This window comes from Anas acuta, chromosome 3 (genome assembly GCF_963932015.1).
Source record: "Anas acuta chromosome 3, bAnaAcu1.1, whole genome shotgun sequence".
NCBI classification, from domain to species: domain Eukaryota; kingdom Metazoa; phylum Chordata; class Aves; order Anseriformes; family Anatidae; genus Anas; species Anas acuta.
Window position 1 is genome coordinate 13696608 of NC_088981.1, and position 10888 is coordinate 13707495.

Here is a 10888-nt window from a genome sequence, read left to right on the forward strand (position 1 = left end):
AAAAAAAAAAGTCTTGCAAGGCATTTTGTGGCAGAACTCTGAATTCACGTTGTAGCTCTTAGAGTTGATTAAATTGCTCTTCTGACCAGCGTGCAACTCTGTATTGAAAGTGACGTGGCTGGAATTGCAATACAGAAACAAGTTGATGCTCCAGACCATTGTAAAGAGATGGCTGTAAGTTGCAAGGATAGCTTGTGTACTTATAAAATATGAGACTGCTTATGTTTGTCAAGTAAGCAGGAAATCACTTCTTGGGCCATTATCTGCTCGGCTTCTGGGCTCACATAAACTGATTTTCTGTAGCTGATTTTCTGCATGTTAGCAGTTCTGACATCTCTTCCCTGCCTCTGTCATATCTTCTTCAATCACATATTTAAGGCTCCCAAGGAATGCTTAAAAAGGAATGAAATTCTCCATGCTCACCTGTTCCTCTCCACAATTATTCCAGCCCCTAACTAACCACCAATTCTTAGTCTAGGTAACACTTTAAACTTTTGTCTCTGTCATTTTTCATCTAGGTGGTGTTCATGGAAAAGAGTATCACTAACAAAACCAAGGTCTCTCATGACAGCAGAAAGGGTGTTGGCTTGGGATGAATCTTGAAGAGTAACCAGTTTATTACCAGGGACTCTCTTCAGTGCCAAGAGCCCTCACTTCTGGTCAAAAAGTGGAGGAAAAGGCATTGCTGTGGAGTCTTGTTTTTTGTTGTTGCTGTTTTTTTGTTGTTGCTTTTTATTTCTATAGATATTACCTGTACCCTATTCATTTTGGAAGGATGGAGCTGGACTTTACTGCTGAAAGACAGGACATTGTGAAAAATAACTACATCAGCCACTAACAAATTCCTTGGCTAGGAATAGTGTATGTCAAAGACTTTAAATACTGAAAACACTGAGCTGCTAACAAAGCTGTATAAACTCTCACTAAAATGTGCTACAAGGGCTTAGAACATCTATGAAAAAATCTATAAAAACCAAATCCTACAGCAGATAATTTGTCTGGAAGATAATCAAGTATAAAGTGATTTCTACAGCATTTGGGTTATCACTGTATAATGGGGACAAACCAGCATTGCAGCTGAAGGGAAAAGAAAGTGTCTCTAATTTATTAACATCCCAGGGAAATGCCTGCAGAATACAAAGCTAAGGACAGTCTGTGTGTTCTGCATTTAGACCTAGAGGTATGGATACACAGAGACGCCTGTGTTTCCAAGGCCATTCCCAACCTACCTATCATGAAGAAGTAAAAATTGCACACGGAGATTGGGTGGAGAAAAAAAAAAAAGGAGATGGTGAACCACATCCTGTAAATATGACTCTCACCTGTCTGTGCCCCTTGATTTGGGGCTTGCTGCCTGCAGATCCAGTTGCCATCCTGGGAATAAGCCTCATATTTTTCAAGTATCAACAATTGTCTTTCTATTTCAAAATTTACACCTGCTTTCCTTTTTCTCACTTTTAATCTAAAATGGCATAACTTGCACAGGAATATCTGACTGCTGTTTACAAACACAGAAGATAACAAATAGAATTGATTTGAGAACTATACTTTTTAAGGAAATACTTAGATGAAAACCTCTTTTTTTTTTTTTTTCTTTTTTTTTCCACTACAGAGCAGGGAAGGGAAGGGAAAACATAATGGGGGAAAAAATTAAAACCCATTGTTTGGTGTTGGGTCTACACTCCTTTCTGGCATTAAAAAAAAAAAAAAAATAAAAATAAACAAATAAGAAAACAAAATTAAATCCAAAGCCATTTTCCGGGGGGGGGGGGGGGGGGGGGGCAGGAATCAACTAATTTTTTGAACAGGCACCAACACCTTGACTAAGGAGCTTTCCCATGAGCTCTACAGGGTTCATTTCAATGTTAGCCAATAAAGATTTTTTGTTCATTGGACCAACACGTGTATTTTGTGGTAAAGGTAAAAACTGTGAAAATCAGTAGTGCAGCAATCTAAATAATCCTTGCCATGCAAGGCAGAGATGCTCTGAGTTAATCCCTTACAAACACTTTGAAAAGCATAATAAAAAAACTGCATTTCAAGGTATTTTTATTACAACATATCTAGATGTAAAATCCAGTAACACGTTTATAATTTTCCAGAAATGTGCACAGCCCAGAGTTAAGATTGAACACACAGGCTCTGCATGTGATTTCCAGTATGAATTAAAAACTTTTCTTCTTTTTTTCCTTCATGGCCTTTGAAAAATTAATCAGACCCAAACTCATTTTCCCTGGCTTCTTGCCAGTATTGCCACAGTAAATACAATAAACGGACATTGGCAAATGCTTTGCACTGTGCACACAACAATTTTAATATGTCAATAAGTTATTTGACTGTAATCGCCAATCTAAGATACATTCAATGAGAGCTGGTTGATGTAGAAGAGACGGCTGTCCTCTCCCTAGTTTGGGACTGTTTCAGAAAGCAGGGTGCTTACTGAGATTCAGAAGATAGCTGCAATTTGCCAATTTTAAGTACCACCAAAAGCAGGTGAATATGGTGCTGATGTCCCAGCACGGCTATAAAGAGCAGAACACATTTTTAGTTAGACCATCTTCTGTATTAGGTGGCTCTGGTAAGGCAGAGAGACTTCTTTCTTCAGGAACTCTGCTCAAGACATGGCTAGCTATGCCTAGGAGCAGGCTCTCCATGGGGAGAAAGTGAAGACCAACACCATACATTCAGTGCAGTTGCCTCCTGAGGTCCCCTGATATTCCTAGGCAGAAAGCCCTCCCTGTATCCCCACCTACATAGCTGCTCACTGCGGGCTTCCAGCTTGGTGCCCCTACCATCACCCTCCATAGCCTGGGGCCCGGTGGCTCAGGGAGGGATGTCCCTTCATCCCCCAATGCTTTCCCAAAGCAGGACACAGCAGTAACCTCCTTCAAATCTTTAATCTCAGTGCATAAATCATCACAGACATGTTGTCTTCTTGAAGGCTTGCCCCCAAATAAGTCAGATGACAACTTGATCGCTTGCAAAATGATGGTTGAGTTAGATGATCATTTCCCACCTTTACTTGACTGTATTTTTCATTGCTGCTCATACCTATGTTGGTCGCCTTCTCATTTGTCACCTTTGCAATTTCTTTGTCAAAATCCTCCTCCGTCATTTCAAGGTCAAAAGTTTCCTAGTATCATGGCAGTTTTTTGGTCCAACAGAGATGAATTGTTCATCAGAAAGGTGTCAGAATTACTGAAGCATAATTAACCCTTATTGTTTCCAGTGGTAGGCCAAGTTTAACCAGCCCCAGATGAAATTCTCTTGCTCTATAAATCCTAGTTATGCTAACATTTACTGTTATAAATGTGTGCAGTCTGACAGATGTATTTTTATTAGGCTGTGTGCAATCTCTATTTGCATGGTAATGAAGCCTTCCAAAGGCATTCAGCAGGTGAGATGGGAGATGAACTCCTTCCATCAGCACCACCGCATGATCGGTGGCATTTGTCAGAAACAAGACAAGCTTTTTGTTTTTTTAAAAACAGAGCAAAACAACACAACCAACACCGGCTGTGGTACCACTTACACAATCACCATTACAGTACAGGACTCTTCAAGGTGATCCATGCCTCAGCACAAAGCCAGGCCTGCCACCACCAGTGGCAGGACATGTTGCTTCTGGAACTCTTTGTTACTTATGCAGCTCAAAACATTTTATTAAACACTAATTTATACTCATTGTTACCATATTATTAGAGAACTTTACTATCATCAGTGGTTTTATGCTCCAGCATGCTGTGTTTTCTGCAGGTCTCTAGGCCTTCATTTCTGTAAAAGAAAAATAATCCCAGTGCTACACATCACGGTTAAACTCTTTGTAGCACAGCCTCTCACTGCACGGACAGCGCATAGCATGGTTGTAAAGTGGACTGTTATAAGACAAAGACTAAACCAATAACAATAAACTTATGTCCACCTTCCAGGTGTGGTATATTAAAACAAACAAACAAAAAAAGGCAACAGAGGCATCTCATTAAGTCTATTTTGAACCCAAATTGGCTCCTCAGTTGATTTGTTGTTAATTGATGCAATCAGGGATGCAGCTGAGGCACATTAAATGCTTAGCAATTGTAATGCAATAATTTCTGACAGTACTTTAGTAAGAGTGGCAAGAGTAAGCCCTGTTTGCTGGGAAAGACCTTGCAGAGGGGGGAGCCCTCAGGCATGTTGTGAGAGCTCCCAGCAGGCTGCGTTAAAAATGAAGCTAGATTTGAGAGCTGTGAATAGCTACGGTCATCCACCTGCCTGCATCCAGAGGCTGGAGTGACCCCTTCCTAGGTAGGTGTAAGAATGGGCATGAGGAGATTCTTGTACCCCCTCGAGCCAGTGCCACTTTCAACCTCTGTCTTCAGGCTTCCTCCTGGTCTTACTTGTGGACCTCATAGATACTTCAGTAGCAATTTAGGTCTGGAATTAAATCCATCCAGTGAAGATGAGGTCCCCACTGGGCACATTTTGTGCTGGCACTTCTATTAACTCATGTGGATTTCCACCTGGAGGAAATCCCATTGGTTATGGGTGCTGAGGAAGAAAGCGTGGAGCCCGTCATACTCTGTCCAAGTTCCTGAGTCAGCTGGAGTGGACAGAAGTTGTGTGAGCAGGATTGCCAGGTCAAGGGACACCACCAGGAGCAGCACACGCAGGTGCAGCATGGGGTTTTCTTCTGAAAATATCCCATAACACCCCCTGAGTAATTGTATTTAAAACATGTAACCTTAATACAAATAATGATGTTTTGGGCATTCTTGTGATACACTATGTGTAATCCTCTTTTCTTGGTGTTTTGGGATGATACCTGAATCACCAAGGGGGCTATTTTCAAACTAATCTGGTTCACAAAGTATCCAAAAATACAGGGGTGATATTTAACTTGGTAAAGATTTCATATTTTCTGGTTCTAGCCTGGTTTCTCATCACCCCAAGCAAGCTTAAATGCCAGTCATAACAGCAATGAGAAGAGTAGACTAGAGACCAGAAATAATAAAGAACCTATTTAAACTGAGCTCTGGTGGGCTCTAACCCCACTTTCATAATGAGACAGGGTTTGCATACTGCATACCTTATCTGCCTGTCTTCCTTCTTATGACTAATACTGAAGCTCTTGCTCAATTTAAAGCTCATCAGACATAATTTGAGCTCCTGAAGATAATTAAACTCCTTCAAGTTGTGTGAAAGTTGCTGGCTGGATAGAGAATGCAAATTGAACACATCCTCAGAGGGAAAATTACCAGGAAGAGCTCAGCAGTTATTTTTATTGCTGGCAGGTCCACGGACACAAAGGCTCCTGCTGGCCAGCAGCACACATGGTGCTCAGAACGAGCCTCTTGTCAGCAGAGCAGGCTATTGCTGACATTATTGCCTTGGTGAGGTAAGGCTCAAGGTGGTGGGCATTTGCTGAATTGATAACAGACCCTCCCAAGAGGAGAGGAGATGCATCATAGATGCAGGCTAGCTGCAACTACCTCCCAGTGCCATAGCAATGATGTTCTCCGATGTAGTCCTCATTTCTCCTCAAAAAATTTCTAACAATGGATTTGTTTCCCAGCACAGGTGGCATTTATCCAGGCAGCTCCTAACCGTATCTGTTGTCACAGCTTTCCTGGCACTAGTGCTGTCCACCAAAGGGTGTTTTTCTTGCCTCTGAAATGGTTCAGGAGATCATGTCCCAGCCTCCCTCTGCGCAGTGTGTGGTGGTCAGGCTGGGCTCGTGGTTCCCATGTGTTCTCACTATTTCATTACGTTATCTGGTAAGTTAAATAAAGATGTAACATTGCACTGAAATCCCTTTCCCCAGACAGTGATTGAATTTTGCTGATGTCATAAAAGGATTTGTTCCTCTGTTGTTTTCTGTAACATCAAGTAATTCCCATTAAATAGTAAGTAATTGATTTACCATGTTTGTCTGAGGCTTTCTTTTTTTTAAGTAATTGATTTATTTAGTCCTTGCAATTACAGTAATGCAGTTAACTAAAAATAATGGCAAATAATTAATTTACTTAGTATTTAAATATTAGAAATTGCCATGAATGACTGCAAATTACTCGCAGACAAGGCAAATTTTCTTATCACTTGCAGGAAATGGGATGATTAATTTTAAAATGTTATTTATACACACTGTTTTTGGTGGTTTGTCACTGCTGTTCCACCGGCTGAGCAACCCACAGGAAAATCCAGTGACAGAGGCTGGTTCCAAAGCACCAAGCTCCCTACTGCTCCCTTCCCAAAATCTCCTCAGCTTCATGAGGCAGAATTATGTCCCCAAGAAGTGTAAAGAGGAGTCAAAAAAAAAAAAAAAAAAAAGACCTTTAAAAGAGGGATCTGAATGCCTTGCTTGCAAGCTTCATCTCTCATCTGGGGATTCTGTGGTGCTTAATAAGGCTGAACCTCACATTTCAGTTGTTTCACTGATGCAATGACCACTCTTGCAACATCTCCCCTACATGGCCATCTCTTTGAGGGGGCAAAACCCCGTTTGAACACATAACCTTTGAGGTCTCCCCCTTACTGCTAAATCTGGTGGAAACTAGCTAGCAGAGGGGAAAAAAGTGATGGAGAGAAGAGCAAGGGAGACAGACACCACCAAAATCACATTATCCTTGCTTCTGCAGGAAACCATGTGAATAAACTGGTCTCATTCCTTTCATTTGTGAGAATGTTGAAATATTTCAGTGTTGGGCAGGACAGCATTAATGGTGTGTGCTGCCCTAAAAGTGCTTCGTTCCTAGCAGTCTGTCCTTCATTGCCACACCTGTGTAGTGGAGATAACAATTCATGCACCTGGCTGTCATGAAGCAACCCTCAGCTGTTGTGGCACAGGAAAAGGAGGGACATACAGAGATCAGATCCTCTCTGTGGGCTGCTTCAAAGTCTTTTGTGGTGACAAGTGACCACTGATATTTAAGAATCCGAATCTCCACACAATATTTCCGAAGAAAACGTCCATGTTTCTGTGCAGGTGCAGGTTTCTTTAAAGCATTAGGGAAATAACACTCCCAGAAATCTCTCTGCAGGGGAAATTGTTGTGCTTGCAGATGGAAGCATCTATATTTTTCTTGCAACAAGTGTCCTAGAAGATTTAGCATGTGGGATGGTCAAGGGATGGAAATTTCCCTCTTTGTGGTCATTAGGTTACATCTATGAGGTCAAATGTGGTGGGATGTCCTTGGTTCACAAGTGAGGCTGAACCACCTCCAGTCTCTGCTGCAACAGAGGCACTTTCTGTTAGGAACTTAGCAATAAGATGGGGAAAAAAAACAACTAGCCTGTATAGATCCAAAAGGGCAAAACAGTGGGCTGTCTGGGGACTCTTTCTTCTTTCCTTTCCTTTTTTTTTTTTTTTTTTAATTGTAACGTGTTATTAAAGTATCATTTGGAAAGTTCAGCTGATGTAATCTCACACAGAGGCTTACTCTTCCCAGGAGAAACAGCTGAGCCATGGAACTAAAAATAATTATTAAAAATAAAATTAAAAAAATAAATAGTCTTCAGACACCCTTCATTGCCTTCATCTGAACTCAGTGAGCTCCTGTGTGGAGCTGCTCTCGCGAAAAGATGCAGCAGAGTGTCCCAGTGTGTACTGCTTATCTCACACGGCCTTCTCGTCATGGCCCCTGTGGGAGCAAGCAAGGGCAGAGAGGGAAGCGCTAACGAGAGTCCAAGGGAAGATTTACAAGCCCCTGCAGGCCTAGCCCTAAAAAGCACTCAGGAATTTGCTCAGCTATAAAGCGTGTGTTGAGTAACACTGCCTCGGAGGGGGTAGTACAGCCGATGTTGAACATGCACACTGGGATGTTAATCCAAGGCAGGAGTCCACATTTGAAAAATTCCCCAGCTGCTCCTCTCACAGAGCTTTAGGAGCCTGCAAAGCAGACTTTTTAAGACAAAACCAGACAGTAAGATGTGCTCTGGGAACATACCACATGGTGACAAAGGGGACATCATTCAGAGTGACTGCCATAGATCTGGGATCCTCAGCACCATAGATTGCATACCATAGCACCAACATCTTGCTTGTATCTCATTTTCTTTTTCTTGATAGGTTATTTTTCTCATCATGTTGGTGGTCAAACGCTGAAATAGATGTTAAGAGAAGTGAGGAAACTCCACCTCTGGAGATAAATTCAGAACTTGACCAGGTATAGCCCTGAGCAACCTTCTTCAGCTGGCCCTGCTTTGTGCCTGGAGGGTGGACCTCCAGAAGCCCCTTCTAGTCTAAATTACCCAGTGTTTTGCTTACCTGCATTACATATTGAACCCATTCTGCCTGAAAAGGCTCAGTAGTTGGTATATCTTAATGATACCTCTCAAAACTCCTTATCACAGGATTTCTCCCTTTTCTTTTCATCTGTGGTGTGCTTATGTGGGTGTTGGAAATCCAGATTCATTACTTCATTTCAGCACATCTAATTAACTCTAATTGCACCATTCTAATATTCTCACCAGTCTCACTCACCTCATAAACTGGCTTAATGCCTTCACTGGAAAGATGCTCAAGGCAGAAGAGTGTGTGTGTGTGGAAAAACAAACTGCACAAGTAGAAAGACTGCCTGGGTTACTTGTCATTCCCTACCTGTTTCCTCTGTCTTCATAAAAGCTTGAAACAAGAATGTGAGTGTGACCTCTTGGTCAGACCGAAAGTGCATCTAATCCAGTACACTCTCCAGCACTGGGAATACAGATGACTCAGGAGAAGTATAAAAATAGGACACACACAGAGCAATGCTTCCCACAAATTCCTCCTGGCCTCCAGGCCTGCAGCTGACACCCTGCCTGAGCCACAAGCGTTGTCTCCGTGCCTGACCACCCTCAGGTTCAACCCCATTTTGAACCCATATGTACCACGTTTTATCCAGACTACCAAACCACCCACCCCCAAAGCCCCATCCAGGAATTTTTGCTTTTAGGCCCAGCCTCAGACTAAGGGGGTATTTCCAGAAGGCAAATAACTGAAGGCCTTAACATTTCCTCTTGCCTTGCTGGCAGTGCCTGAATCCAAAATAAAGAGACCAGAATAGTCTTAATATTTCCAAAAAATAGCAAAATATTTCTATAATAATGAAACATTGAATCAACAAGGAACAGATTTTGCTTTGCATGAACATTTCTCTCTCTCTCTCTTTCTTTTTAACGAGTGAAGGGAGCATCCAAGGGTAGACATTTGGAACTAATGTTTCATTTTAAAATACTGAGAAAACTTTTTTTCTTCTTAGCTTCTTTGCTTCGCTTCTGATATGAACAACTTGGCAAAGCCAAGAAATGTTTACAAAGTATGGTGGCACTGATGGATTTTGTATGCTGGAGAAAAAGGTTCCAGCTGCAAACCCATCACTGACCTTTACTCCGAGTAGCCCCACTGGCTTCTGTTACCCCCGTTTTCTGCCCAGGTCTCCCATCTCCCTCACCTTCATTTATAACCCACAGGACGCTCCTCCAGAAGCTTCCCAGACCATGCTCCACCTGCCTTCTCACCAGCTGGTCATAAATCTGCTGCTTCTTTACCTTCTCCTTGGTGTTACCAGTTCCCATGGGTCCCTCATCTTCGTGATACTTGCCTTGCTCCTCTGCTCCTCCTTGGCTTGCTTTCAACTCATTTTCCCTTCACCTTCGTGCAATTTACTGCCCTGTACGACAGAAGAAAAATAAATATAAGGTGAAAAAATACAATGAACTCTACAATAGTAAACAGATTTGCCAGGCTAATCCAGGAATGAGTCACTAATGAAAACGAGGGGTAAAACTGTAATAAATGCAAGGCTCTTTTTTTTTTCAGGATAAAGTCTTCCCAGCTTGGAACAAAGAATAATCATTTCATTATTTCTGAAAAGGCCTGGCATGAGTCCAGGAGCAGAATTTGATAAAGTGTTGAGAACTGAGGTAGGAATAAAAGAGTTATTTCTATCTCAACGAGATTTGATGTTCCACTTAAAATCATCAGCAGATCCTCTGCTAGAGTTAATTGGCATCAGAGAACTTTTATCTTTTGGAGCATCCCAGAGAGACACCAGCAGAGAAACTGCCTCACTCTATTTCCAGGTGCCCCGTTCTTCCTTTCACCCACTTCCCAGGTGAAAAAAATAATAATCTGATATTAGATTTTAAATATCAATACAGAAGTCTGGAGTTTACCATTCTGGGATCGTTGCAGAGAAGGCATCGTTACAAAGGTGCATATTTGCAGGGCATTTAGGAGGTGCTTAGAGGAAGCCTGTGCTTATTCAAGCATTCCCTTTCCTAAATTGAGCCTGAAGTGTTCCCATCACTCCAGCTGACGAGTATGGTCGGGACACAAGTAACACTGATTTTAAAGGCATTGCTCTAATGCCCACCCAGCTCAGAGAGAGCTGGGAGGTGAAATCTTTTTCATGAGGAAGACAAAATGAAAGAAGCCTGTTTTTTTTTATTTTTTTGCAGAACGGCTTATTACTATGGCAACCGGGGCACTTCCTTCCCTTCTCTCCCCCTGCAGCACAGATCCAAGAGGTTAGGGAGGAATTTCAGCTGAGTCTGCACATTGCTTTCCCCATAACTGTAGCGACCATGCAAGCCATCCCAAAAGTGAAATTAAACGGAAATGCAATTAATCAACACACCATACAGAGCCAAACATCCAGGCAGTTTTGCCAAAGAAGCATCCTCTGTGCTTCCTGGTTACTGGGGAAGGAGAAGAGACTGGAACATGCTTTCCATCCTGTGTGACGATGACAAAGAGCCAAAGCCCAGGACATGCAGCCCACAGAAACAGGCACTTTGCAACAGCTCCTTTCACTTTGGGGAGAGACAGAGTGAAAATGAGAGGCTGAGCTTGGAGAACATCATGTTTGCCAGAAGGCTGTGCAGAAGTTTAGCTTGCCATTGAAGGGAATGTAAGCTTCTGCATCGTATC

General features: G+C 42.2%; 2 long non-coding RNA genes across 2 annotated transcripts; one reads left to right on the forward strand and one right to left on the reverse strand.

Annotated features, from left to right (window-relative positions):
• The first annotated feature begins 3396 nt into the window (after positions 1-3396).
• Positions 3397-5898, forward strand: LOC137853424 (uncharacterized). The gene is made up of 2 exons (XR_011094498.1): positions 3397-4649; positions 5271-5898. It is a non-coding gene; the product is annotated as an uncharacterized lncRNA (long non-coding RNA).
• A 1427-nt stretch (positions 5899-7325) lies between these two features.
• Positions 7326-10262, reverse strand: LOC137853426 (uncharacterized). Its single transcript, XR_011094499.1, has 2 exons — positions 10132-10262; positions 7326-9626 (listed from the first exon to the last, which is right to left on the reverse strand). It is a non-coding gene; the product is annotated as an uncharacterized lncRNA (long non-coding RNA).
• Positions 10263-10888: the final 626 nt, after the last annotated feature.